Source organism: Lissotriton helveticus, chromosome 9 (genome assembly GCF_964261635.1).
Source record: "Lissotriton helveticus chromosome 9, aLisHel1.1, whole genome shotgun sequence".
NCBI lineage: Eukaryota > Metazoa > Chordata > Amphibia > Caudata > Salamandridae > Lissotriton > Lissotriton helveticus.
In genome coordinates, this window is record NC_136070.1 from 940923436 (window position 1) to 940936561 (window position 13126).

The 13126-nt window shown below is 45.5% G+C and overlaps 1 protein-coding gene across 2 annotated transcripts in view; it reads left to right on the forward strand.

Moving 5' to 3' along the window:
* The first annotated feature begins 939 nt into the window (after positions 1-939).
* The window catches only part of RINL (Ras and Rab interactor like), a 387388-nt gene continuing 375201 nt past the window's right edge, over positions 940-13126 (forward strand). The window contains exon 1 of one of the 2 annotated variants that reach the window (XM_078661180.1): positions 940-1230. The gene's annotated coding sequence lies outside the window, so the exon portion shown is untranslated. The remainder of the gene's footprint in view (positions 1231-13126) is intronic. The other variant, XM_078661182.1, reaches the window with a different exon arrangement.

Genomic DNA, 13126 nt, shown 5'->3' on the forward strand with positions numbered 1-13126 from the left:
TTCATATTAAAAGGTTGCTGCATCGTTTAGCACCCGAGCACGCACACACACACACACACAATTTGTTGCCTAAAATGACAGCGGCTAGACAAATGTTAATCTGCATTTGCTGAGGCGACAGAGCCATACTGCTTCAGGCCTCTGGTTATTTTCAGACAGCCTGTTATGATGGCCGGTCTATCTTCAGACCAATTCTGCACCAAATGCCCCCACTCCACCAACAACCTATGTTACGTTGTCACCCACCCTTCTCTCACCTCCTTTACATGCACTTCATCTGACGTCAAAGTTCCGCAAGCCTATTACCATGCCTACTGGCATCCTGTCTGACCCTCAAACTGCTGACCTTTCACGGTGCCTTAAAGACTTACACTAAACAGCATTCAAGCAAGCTTACGAGTCTCCAGAGCTACACAGAATAAGAAAGGAAGCACCTAAATCATGTAAAATAGCAAAGTTAAGCAACCCAACAAAAAAACAAACATTGGCATAGCCAATAGGTCTCACATTTGGGACCTTATAAGTGTTTAGTTATGCAGCACAATATCCTTGGTGCAACAACATCAACTGTTGCATGGCTAAGCACTTATAAGGTGCTGAATGCGAGACCAATTGGCTATGCCAATGCTTGTTTTCCATTACAAAAGATTTCACATGCAGCTAGGCCAAAACCTAAAAAGAGTCTATAGAGGAAGGCTCCTTTGGCAATGGCAGAGTTATTTATAGGTCGGCCCTCGTGCAAGAATAGAGTGCAGCACACCTGACTTTGACCCCTAACATTAGCTGCAGGATGTTCATCTTCTGAGCCTAGGTCTCCCTCCTCCGCACGTGCAGCCGCGTGAGGCGTGACCACAGCTTCGTCTTCAAAGCCGCCGCTCGGGAAATAGCTGCAGGGCGGACTCTGCCTTTGCACCTTTCCCACAAGTCTCTTGAGACGTCACAGACCTCAGCATTTCCCCCGTCTAGTCAAACCCCAGCCTGTCTTGACACAGGATGAGGCGAGCTGAACCTTCTCTGACCGACGGCGCGTGCACGCTCGACGAGGAGTGCACGCGGGGCTATGCCGAGTACCCTCCGTGCCTTCGGCGGTGAGACTGACTCGGTCAGGGGCCTCTGCTCGCAGTCACCACTAGCGACCAGCCTGTGTATCCGGTGCCCTGTTCTGGGCCGTCGAACTCAACATCATCACACAGAAGCAGCTTCTTGTCCTGCAACATCGTGACACACAAGGTAAACCGGAAGTCGTGGCTGTCTGTGACTGTGTGGAACCTTTAGAATCTTGTGATAGTGGTGCCCTTCCGATTGCACCATCCTGGGAAGTGCCATCAGCATGGGGTTGTCTTTCAAGTTCCTTAATACCATATCTGACACTTGTCCTCATGCCATCAAGGTGATTTTCAATCACGCCAGGCTTTTTAGTCATGTTTAGGCACATTCTTGAGAAAAAAGAGTGAAACAAGTGCCAGCAAGCTGTGTTGTTGCTTGAAAAACTAGGACCTGGTTTGAAGGTCACCTTCATGGTGTGGAGGCAGCTGACAGTTATGCATGTTATTCACTTCTGCTACACTCTGTAGTTCTTGAGCTATTGGTTTCAGACTAGGCCCAGGTCAACTTTCTGTTATGTTGACAAAGTCTCCCTTAATTTCGTGAATATTGCCTTATAATTGTTAAATGAAATTATGCTATGTTACTACATTGTGCAATATTTCGCTGTTTGCGGTAAATATTAATTGGGACCTCACAGGAATAACTTGTATGACCAACACGTGAGTGGCGGATGTTTGTGGTGCTTGTGTTTTTTGTGCCATCCTGTTTTTTCTGGAAATACCTCCTCCCGCGCAAAATGGACACGAGAACGCATTTTGCCCATATATATAGCGCCAAATGCCTGTTTTGCATTGCGCCTAACTAGGCATCATTTAGGATGATTCTAAAATTTACTGTAACCACGCAAATACAAAGGACACATTTCTCACACCCCTATTTCAGACCTGAACTCCTCCAGCTGGTGGCCGAAGGCTCCTTCCCGCTCCTCTCCTTATAAGCTACTACATTTCCCTGGCTGGCTTCAGAAGTACCTCATGTACCTCAATGAAAATTATGTATTTATTTCATTAATAGACATTGGCTAAAGGGTCTGCACCCTGCTTCATCCTTTACATCGCCCACTTTTTCCATATTCTCTGTACACACAGGTCTTCTCTGCTCATTGTCTGCTGTGCATCTCATCCACTCATTATCAGCAAAAGGGTTGTTGCCATCCCTCAAGCAAACAATGAATTGTCTGCACAGTGCTTCCCTCGCGCACCCACTCATTGCTTGCCAGTTTCTCAACTCAGTCATTTATCTCACTCTCGACTCAGCCCAGCTTCTTCATTCACCTCACTTCACATGCTTCTTTTTCATGCATTTTCGGCCTAGGGCTCACTTACTATCTGCACAATGCTTACTCCTCACTCACCCCAACAATTATAAACTACAAAGTCGTATTTAATAATTTTAACATGAGAGCCTGTCATGGATCCAAGAGCTGCAGCCCCTGGTTTTCCCCTGCCGACCCCCAAATCTGCTTTTGCGCCCCCTGACCCAGAGAGGTGGCATCATCAGGGCCAAGAACATGGGCAGCACACCCACATGGACCTCAGGGCTGCACAATTCTTGTTGTTTTTTATTTATAATCTATACTTATATTATTAATAATTAATAATAATCTGTTATGCACTATTGCTGTAATTAAAAATCAAGCACCAGGACCTGGAACCGGACCTCGACGGCAGCGGAGGTAGTAAGTCAAAAGAAAATGCTTTTAAATGTATGTTGTGTGCATGATTCTCCTGGAACTGAAACAAAACAGTTGCTTAACACTTGCTAAGAGTAAGAACTGCTTTTCTTTCCATGTGATCCCCCACCCTTGGCTCGCTCCATGGATAATGACACACTAGTGATTCTGTTGCATGCTCTTCTTTATCATGAAGCCCTCACCCTAGAATCCATTATGACCTGATAGATGTGAAGGTGAAGGGCTGGAGAGAGGGAGGGGGGAGGTGCAACAGGGCATCTACACTCTTTGGGGCATATTTACATGTTCTGGTGCATCTCTGCAAATCAGCAGGGATGCGCCAGAACAGATGCGTCATGCAATCCCCTCCTTGCGCCACCACAGATGCGCCACATTTACAATGCGGCGCACCATGGTGCAAGGAAGGGAAGATGCGTTACGCATCTTGTGGTGTATGGGCGGCGCATTGCTGGAGTCGCGTCGCAAGCGCGACGCAACTCCTGCAATGCACAGGGGCCACCCATACATAACGTGGTGCGTCACTCCTTACGCCTGCTTGAAGCAGGCGTAAGGATTTGACGCACCAGCGCCATAAAACTGACTCAGTGAAATCTTGTAGATTTCACTGCGTCAGTTTTACGGGGCTTTCCTACGAGGGAACGCCCACCTTGCGACAGAACGCCCACATGAAACCTGACGCAGGTTTCATGTGGTGCAGGGCTTTACAACGTGACGCATCTGCCTAGATGCGTCACGTTGTAAATAGGTCGCAACATGGCGCATTGTTTACGCCGCCACTGCGTCACAAAAGTGACGCAACGGCAGCGTAAAAGTGTCGTAAGGGGCTCGTAAATCTGCCCCTTTGTGCTTTTGCTTTGCACAGTGAGTGGATCAGCAGTCTTGTTTGTGAACGGAGAGCAGGATGTCAAGCAGTCCATATATCAGTGCCAAAAGCACCAGTGGCTGGCTACCAGGAAGACAGACACTGAACTAAAACTCAAAGTAGCTTTTTTAATTTTTTTAATTATTTTTGGGCTTCTATAGGTGGGATTTACAGCAATCAGACCGAGCCATGAAAACATGCTATTTTTAAATTGAACGCTACCACACAGCGCAGCTGTCTGGTTGCAGAGACATACTGGGGACCTGCTGTAAGTGTCCCCAGGGATGTATACCACTTGTTGATTACTATTGGTTCAGTGTTTTGTAACTCACATTTGCTAGCTTTTTGTTTTCAAGCTTTATTTGTTTTAGGCTGTCCAGCATGTCTTTGCCCTTTCCCATGTAGCATACATAGTCTGTGTATCTCCTCGCTGACTGGGCCATTGTATTCTTCCACCAGTGTTCGCTTTCTAGGAACTGCTTTTTTTTGTTTTGTGAGATATGTGTTTTCAGTTGTTTTCTGTATGTTAGTTCACAGCAGTAAGCATACTGCATTTCTTTGAAAAGGCTTCCTGTCTTTTCGCTTGACTGATTCCATTTATCTATGCCAGTACATCAATACCCAAGCATGTGAACAAGAATGTTCTGTCTGCCAGCTTGTTTATTTTGGCCAGTGCTCTTCACAAATAGCATTGCTTAAACAATCCTCTCCCTCAATGTCATGCCTGTGCCATAGGTGCTGGAAGCGCCCCCAAATAAACCATGCTGGAATTCGGAAGTTAATGAGTAATAAACAGCCCTTAACACTTTTTTGTTCAGAGTTTTATATAGCACGAACTAGACCCGAAGCATCGGGTATCAGAGCGCTTTACATGAACACCAGTTTCGTTACAGATGAACTCATTCATATTTTTGCTAGGCACTGGGAGATTAAGTGATTTGCCCAGAATCACAGGACGTTGAGCGTCATTGCCGATACTTGGACTCTGTTCTCCAGGTCCAAGGTTGACCACTCTAGCTGTAAGGCTACATCCTCTCCCCAACTTTGTTTTTATCTTGTCACATTTGCTGTTCACAGACAGAGGTCGAATGTTGGGCTCCTTCAGGGAGCTTGGTGTTTACTTTTCTTTCTTCAACTGTAGAGGGAGAGGATTTATGTGACAATTTCGAGGGTGGAGGTATTGGGGATGTGACAGGAAAGGCTTTAGGATGTTATATTTTTTCTAGCACACAACAACATTTAAATACCAGTAAATTAACTGTACACATATTTCAGAATTTATCAGAATTAGGAAAGCACAAATGAATCAAATTGTTTTGTAACTCTGAAGGTCAGTGGAAACAAATATTTTAGTCCAATCAAAATAAATGAGGACACTAGGTAATGCTGATTTCCACACATTACTTGTTTGTTCACTGTATAGTTTTATCAGTAAAACTGTATGTCTGCAAATACGATAGTCATTTCAATTGAAAATGTGTTGTGTATAATAGCAGTGCACCACCACTCTATGCATATTCTACTCTACCCCACTCCACTACATGACACTCTACTCTGCTCTACAACACTCTACTCCACTCTGAAACTCCACACTACTCTAATTCACTCTGTGCCACTCCACTCTGAGCCGCTCTACTCAACTCTGGGCACTCCACTCTACTCCATTCTATGTCACTATACACCACTCAGTTCTACAACACTCTATAGCACTCCACACTATGCCACTCTACTTTACGACACTCCACTATATGACACTCCACTCTTATTCACTCCACTCTATGTCACTCCACGCCACTTTACTCCACTCTGCTACACTTGCTTCACTCTATGACACTTTACTCCACTTTGCGACACTCAACTCTATGATACTCCACTCCACTCTGTGACACTCCATGACACTCATCTGTATGACACTGTACGCCACCTTATGCCACTCCACTCTTGACACTTAACACCACTCCAATCTACACCACTCCAAGCCACTCCCATCTATGACACTCCAGTCTACCCCACTCCATGATGCCACACTATGACAGTCTGCTCCATGATACTCTACACTACTCTACTCTGCACCATTCTACTCTATTACTCTACTCCACTCTACAACTCTCCACTCTATGCCATTCCACTCTATTTTACAACACTTAATTCTCTGATATTCCACTCGAATATACTCCACTATAGCACTCCTTGCATCTCTATTCTACACCACCCCACTCTATGCACTCTACTCCACTCTACAACACTATATGCCACTCCACTCTTAGCCCCTCAACTATCCTTTATTCATGTTAAATAGCAGCCACACCGGTGTACAATATGGCTAAAACACATTGGCAAAGCCAATACCTTTGAATCTTTATAATGTTACCTATGTGATCTACATACAAATATGTAAAAGGGATACTGTGTATCCTTAAGCTTTGGTGCTACTACTGTGTTTGTTTAGGCCAACAAACTGTTATTGTATTATTTGCATCTTTGTATGTGTATGCCTAAATTTGTAAGAACAAAATTAAGCGGAAAGTACCCGAATGAAAAGAAATGAAAGGAGGGGATAAAATAACAGCATCTAGCATGTGGTATCTATGGATTACAAATGCTGCCAGTATCACAAGACACCTCACATCAGACCTGGGACTGTATCAAATTATTATCTGCCTTTAGCCCTGCATTTTAAGGGCATAACTAAAGCTGGAAGCACAAGGCAGATGCAAAAAGAATGAGCATTTCAGGACGATCTTCCCATACACACACAATGGGACTAAGATTATTCATATGCTGCAATTCTGCATCTGCTGTGTCTGAATTAACCCTTATGCTTCCAGTGCTGTACCTGTCCTGTGTGTAAAGAGGTGCTTCCCGTGCTACTGTTCGTCCTGTAGTGCTAATCAAAGTTTCTTGAAAGTGTGCAAGAGAAGTTCTGCTGAGAAGGTGTGGTACTGTCAGTATAAAAGCAGAGTCTTCATCCTGGTGATCCAGCGGAAAACCAGGGACAAACACCTCTCAAACAACTGAAAATTTAAATGGGCCCTTATACAACAATCAGATTTCCTGGCTGTTTCGCTGGGGTCAAGTTTTGTAATTCACTTTGATCTCGATTAGTCAATGTTTAACTAATCTTCACAGATCAACACTCTTCCTTTGGTCAATGGACCATTAGTTGAGTAGTTGATGGTGATATTAAAAATTACCTAACTAACTTACAGATCTTAACGAAATAACCACAGACTCTGGGTAAGATTCAATGAATTTTATCTAAAACTAAAACTCAGACATAAATGAATGCTCCTTAGTACAAATTCACAGTGCAAACACCATCAAATGTTCATGGGAGAGAAAATTCATTTAACAATGTACATTCAATTCACAGACTCATTCAACAAATCAATGCATTAAGAGTGGATAGATGAAGAAACAGAAGGCATAATAAATCATACATTTGCAAAAGGTATGCAAATTTGAGACAGAATAATAATTACCCAAAGGTGATTATGGAAACCCAACTCTCTGGCCAGAAAGGGCTTGAGGTAGTCTCCTGATTAGGACTGAGGAGACAAAGGCTATAGGACAGGATCAGGTCTGGGCAATACTTACTAAACTTCTCTGTTGACCCAATGCACCAGGGCGCATCCCTCCCTTAACTCTCTCCCTCCTCCATATTCTTCCGGAATCTTCAATCTAATCCAGTTGTCATTCAGGTTATGAATCTTCCCAGTCTGTTCTCTTCTGTTCAGCAGCAGCTCTCGTCCACACCTCACTCAGCATCGACGTCTCACTCTAACTATTTCCAAGTCACTCCGGTTATACTCTTTATTTCTGCACGTCCCGCCCTCAAAAGTTGCAAATATCAGTGGATCACGGACTGTGATTGGGCAGGGGCAGGGGAGTTGTCATCACTTTATGCTGACATGTTAACTTCTTTAATAAACCTTATTGTCTAACAAACCCTTCCCCTTTAGCTCATTCATTATTTTGTTTTATTCACTTTTCACATCCATGTGATGTTTCAATTTGAAATGCATTTGAATACAGTTCTACCGTCTATAGTATGGTTCACACTGTGGCTTGTCCTTGGCTCTTGGCAACCTGTCAGTAAGGTCAGCGGGTCAGATCATTATCACATTGCGCATGTCCTAACTCGCGTCCATCTTCACTGCCATCTTTTTCATTTGCCTACCACATTAGGCCCAAACGCACACTATTAATAAAGGAATCATAAACAAATGTTACTTTCTCAAATGTATGATTAGCACTGTTCACCACCCACTTCTACTCTATCCCATGTTACAGTCTCTTTCTTTATGCAAAGGCATTAGCAGCAACAGCTCTTTTTAAGTTCAGGCTAGCATATGCTAGGCATGTGGTGTCTCAAGTCCTCAGGTTAGTAACTCTTGCGCATGCGTGAGAGTTTTCCCTCTCAAAAGGGTTAATCACATGGTTATATTTGTAGTTCTAGTTTACACAAGCGTTTTTCCGGTTTCAAGCACGGTTTGGTTGCGCTGCAAATTATTCTTTGTTATTTAAGCGTGCATAAATCTCTTTTCCCCATATGTGAATTTCGTGTGCATGTTATTTTTCTCTTCTTTACTATTTCTATTGATTAGTACTTGTTAATGAGAGATTGATCCAAGCAGGTTTCGTTTTCTTGAATCCTTGCTCCATCACTGGGAAGTTCTGATACTGTTCTATCACAAGTGTGGCATCCATTTTGAAAAATACCAGTACCGCCTCATTCAAATTATACAGTGTTGGTAAAGTATAACACTCCTACTTAGTATTTCTGGAACTGCCCCATTTATACATTGATCCCTGTTTGGAAGAGCTGAAATAGTACAATTGAAGGTTTAGCACTGCTGCTATAAGGTGCAATTACTTCCCCATTAAATACGTAGAGACCATGCTAGGAAGTACAGCTAACGTCACAATTAACACTCTTTCAGCTCTGCTGAGATGTGCTATTCCTCTCTGATTCACTGTATGACAGGCCTGTTCAGAAGAGCCCACCATTCCATTATATGTACAGCAATCCTGCTAGGACTTGTTGGTTCAGTTGAATTTAAGGTATAATACGAGAGTTCAGAAGTCATGGTTATGCCAGGTGCAGCGGGTAACCCTATCTACAATAATGTTGTAACTGTCCAGTTAAAAATAAACCACTTCAGCCTTCCTGAAAGCTGTGCACTCTAAATGCTTAGACAGGTAGAATGGAGATCAGACCCTGCGGCCACTACTAAGGCTAACCACAACTGAAAGTTTCTTTATCAGCTATACAACTTACAAAGTGACACTCCTGTTCATACTCATCCCACCAAGGTATTCAGGTGTATAGCAGCCAGTTCTACTGGCTTTGTCAAAAATAGTCCTCTAGACCCAAGGATATCCACCTATTGGTTCAAATCAAACTAGTGCACTTGAAAAAATATAGGACATAGTAGCACAAAAAAGCATTATGGCCTTTGAGTGCTATAAAGATCTTTTTGCTACCAAGGCGGTACGAGGTGGGTGGAGATTAGGGTCATAGAAGGACCTGAACACTCAAACTGCCTGCATTTGATGACCATAGAAGTAGACTAAGCAAAAGTGAATCTCATTTGCCCATGCCTCCACTGGGGTTGAGGCAGACATGTTCCTTTGAAAAGTCTGGTAAAAAATGTAGCAGAGTCAGCATCAAATATGGCTTTTGCCTCAGAAATGCTGGCAAGTCTGCAGTGGACTTTCTAATGTTTGTTCTCTGCTGGGCTGTTTCTTAAGTCCTTTACCATTTCATGTCTCACAGACCCACCTTCACATCTTGCAAAAACTGCAACTCCTATGATTAGTCTTTGTAGAGAAGCCAAACACTGAATGGGAATGAAGAATTCCCGATGTAATGGTCGCTCGATCAGTTTGATTGACACTAGAGGATGAAGTTAGATCCGGTAGAAAAAAGACTTTAGTATGCTCAAGACTTTAGATTTCAGTAGCAACAACAAAAGCACCTAGAAGCAAGTTCTTTAGTATTACATGCTTTGCATGAAAGCTCGTTTATTCCTTTATACTGTTTGCTGTCACAACTGCATCAGTATTTTTGTGTATAGCAATACACAGGACCTAGCCATTATGCCCAATAACGGAACTGGCGTACAAAGAGTAAACAAACAAAATGGTTCAGTGGGACTCTTTTCTTATGGGATCAATATAACTCTCTGTCTTGATACAGAAAACATTTTACTCCATTTATTCTCCAAAATAGGTATAGTACATCACATATAGAAAAAAATGTAGGGGGCGTGGCCAACTGTCTTAGATGGCAGTCGCATAAGCGTCGAGCTCCGGGCTCGAGCCATTTATCCGTTAATATCTCTGCCTAAACCCTCTATAAGGAGCCATCACCCGCACTGAGAACGACTGTGGGGAGGCACACTCACAGTTGGCTGGAGTTTCCCTGCGGTCAGGAGTGGCTCCTGTCTTCCAGCGTGGATGACTGTGCAGCGGCCTGGCCTGCGCCATCCAACAGGGCGGTGCACTGGGTCAGAATAAGGACCCATCCGACCTAGATGTGGTTGGGGTTCGTGAGCCTGACATCCTGGAGGAGCGCCTGTGACAGCGGAAGAGCAGAGACAGCCTTTGAGCCCCCGCAGCTTGCAACGGGTGTGCCTGGCCCTGCAGCCTGGAAACGCGGTAAGAGTATCCAGGCTGGGCCCAACTGCAACTGCAGACTACTGCCGGACCCCGAACCTGAATTGCTCCCCAGCCGGGTCCCTCGGGCTGATGCGCTGGGCTGTAATGGCGCCCGACAACAGAGAGACTGTATGGACCTAGACGGCATGACCGGAGTAGGTTGGGTGGTGCCTGCCGCTGCAATAGACTGGAACTGATTCTGGGGGCGAGCCTGCGGGCTCCTGTGCGCTCGTTGAGGACTGCCTGGTCCTTCATGCGTAATCGGTGTCCGCAGGCCTCACAGATTATTGTTGGGGACTATTGAGGCTCTCGAAGAGGGCTTCCTGAGATGCTTTCCGGGATCTGCAGCGCGCGCACCCCCTTGGGTGTCGCTCCCCTTCCGGCGGGGGTGTGAGGTATAAATATTTGGGCAACTGAACTATCCTCACTGGTGCCCTTCGAGCTCAGGGTATGGGATTGTTTGCCGTTCAGTGCCGGGGGACCTGGAGAGCCCTCCCTACAAGTAGAATCTCCCCCTGAAGCCAGGTGCGGTAGCAACCAGAGCTCCAGTCATGCCTACATCGCTGGACCCAGGTTGCGACGATCTGCACAGAGGCCCCATACGGCATCAGGCTTAGAGGACCGGGAGGAACCCCTAGAGTGGAGTAGTGGCACCAATATAATTTGTGGAGTGTCCAAGTAGATTTCCTTTGGTCTTGCTTGGATTGAGGTAGCCTGAAGGATTGGAGGCTGTGAGCGGGCACCGGCTGGGACTGTTCACACTTGGACTGAGAGACAGGGCGAAGATTTGCCATAACCTGCCTCCCCCTCTCTACATCTACTCACAGCGCACCCGGTTGGGTGCCCCCGGGATCATGAAGCGACTAGCTCATGGAGGGGAACCCTGCGTTGCCAGGCCCTAGGAGCTTCGGTGCGGGTAAAGCAGCATCTGCTGGTGCAAAATTGGGGCTAAGGAGGCACAGCTAGGCATTGCGGCATTGGCTTGCTGACCCTACGCCGTGGTGGGAGCCAACTGCTGGGAAGTGAAGGGGCTATGCGGACTGCTGGAAACCATGTGAGGAGGTCTCAAGGTGAAGTGCCCACGTTACTAACAATAATCCATTGATAACATCACGAGGAGGTCTCTGTGTAAGGAGGCAAGTTGGAATAATCACCCTTGGGGCTGATCCAGTGAGAAACTCCCACATTTACTGAACGCTACCATTGGCCTGGCAGTCCCGTTATAGATAATGGGGCGCACAAAAACCAAATCTGAGGCCTTATCGGCGGGTGCGAGATCGCGCTCTCCACCCTCTAGAACCTCTCCAGCAAGGTCTGTGATAGTGACATGCCTCGCCCAGACAAACTAGACATGTTTCTTCTAGAGATACGGGAGTCCCGAGCAGCTATTGCCCAACAACTGAGGATGACTTCTACTGACCTTAACCTATTAAAAGATGAGCATAAGAAATTAGCAGACCGTGTGAAATCCACTGAAGTAACTTTGGATCTAACAGCACCTAAGGTCAGAGAGAATGAAGCTCTGATCTCCCAAATGCGTTGTCAAATTGACATCCTACAGGCTGAGGATGCCGAAGGAAGGTCACGGTGAAACAATTTACGAATAGTAGGTCTCCCGAAGGGCACAGAGGGAAAGAAGCCCACACTGTTCATCGAGGACTGGCTAAGGAAGACAGTGGCTCCCACGGGGCTGTCCGACTTGTTTACAGTGGAACAAGCACATCACATGCCTGCCAAAAAGCATATCCCCAGCGCGAATCCAAGGCCGATAGCCATAATTTGGAACATTAGGGACCGAGATATCCTTTACAAAATGCTTGCACTATTGGTCCAATTTCAGTTGACAATGCCAAAGTATCGATATTTCCAAACTACACAATTGAAGTTCAAAAGAGGCTCTCATCTTTTTTGGGAGTCAAATCACATGCACGTACTGTGGGCCTGTCTTTTGCTCTCTTGTTTCCCGCAAAGTTAAAGATTCTCCACGAGCAGCGCTCCTATTTCTTTGATACCCCGGAGAGAGCCTGGGAGTGGTTGGACAGAAATTCCCTGACTCTGATGGAAGTGGGCAACGGGTCAGATTGCGGCAGACATCACAAAGATCGCATGGACGACGCAGAGGAGGACTCATCGCCCAAGAGGGCTCCTCCGGGGCCCCATCCCTGCAGGCAGTCCTGGAGGGTAGACAGGAGGCCCTACGCATGGCCGATACCTTACAGATTGTCCGCCTTTCAATCGGCACCAGCCCCTGGGTGGAAGTGACATTGTACTCTGACTCTGGGGGTAGTGTGCATTGTTCCCATCTGAAACTACGCAACTGAGTGCTGACCCGCTAGGCTGAAACCACTACATACTATTGGTTAATGGTGATGGTATTACATTTATATTACAGTTATCAGGTATACTAATATTGGGGTCGCTACTTGGAGGTGTTGTCGGACATGTGGGTGTGTTACACGACTCTGATGTATTTCCTAAAGTGCATTGGTTATAATAGGGATTTGCCAGTTGATGGTATATGTTACTTACAACAACTGTCGACAGGGATGGTATAGTTTGTTATACTGCCATTATCTAGAGCCCAGGCGGTACCATACCTGATACTGCGTTATTACCACGCCACATAACTGTCACATCAATAGCTCACCCTGTCAGCGAAAGCACTGGTTTTATTCTCACTCCTCATGGGATAAGAATACAGCATGGTCCTCTTATACATAGGCTTTTGTCGGCTCTGACACTCCCTAAGAAATTAGTGATAGCGAAGTGAAGTGCCCATAAGGCAATAACGGATGATGTGG